General features: G+C 38.2%; 1 protein-coding gene across 1 annotated transcript in view; it reads left to right on the top strand.

Moving 5' to 3' along the window:
• LOC115278019 overlaps positions 1-338 on the top strand; it is a 27,664-nt gene that overhangs the window by 9,625 nt on the left and 17,701 nt on the right. The gene's annotated exons all lie outside the window — the stretch shown is intronic.

Below are 338 nucleotides of genomic sequence, written 5' to 3'. Positions count from 1 at the left end.
ATCTGGGCAAACAGGCAATGTCCTGCCCCAGACGGCAAAAGGCCTCAAGAAAATCAGAGCATCTGGCCATTCAGATTCGTGACCAGCTTGAAGAGTGGCCTCGTGACGGATGAATAAACATTAATATTATAAATGAATATCAATAAACATTATGTGTGGGTGATTAATCATGTGACAACAAAAATAATTGCAGGGGCACATTTCTGGGTCAGACAAATGTTTGAGGTTGAAAATAATAAAACATGCTTTCTATCAGAAACCAATATTGACATAGAGTCTTCATCTTCTGTGATTTTTTTCCATTAATATTCTGGAAGTTATGGAGAAGGGACAGAGTG

The sequence above is a fragment of the Suricata suricatta genome, chromosome 14, assembly GCF_006229205.1.
Source record: "Suricata suricatta isolate VVHF042 chromosome 14, meerkat_22Aug2017_6uvM2_HiC, whole genome shotgun sequence".
Taxonomy (NCBI): domain Eukaryota; kingdom Metazoa; phylum Chordata; class Mammalia; order Carnivora; family Herpestidae; genus Suricata; species Suricata suricatta.
The sequence above is the reverse complement of the archived record's forward strand: the minus strand, read 5'-3'. Positions and strand labels throughout refer to the sequence as shown.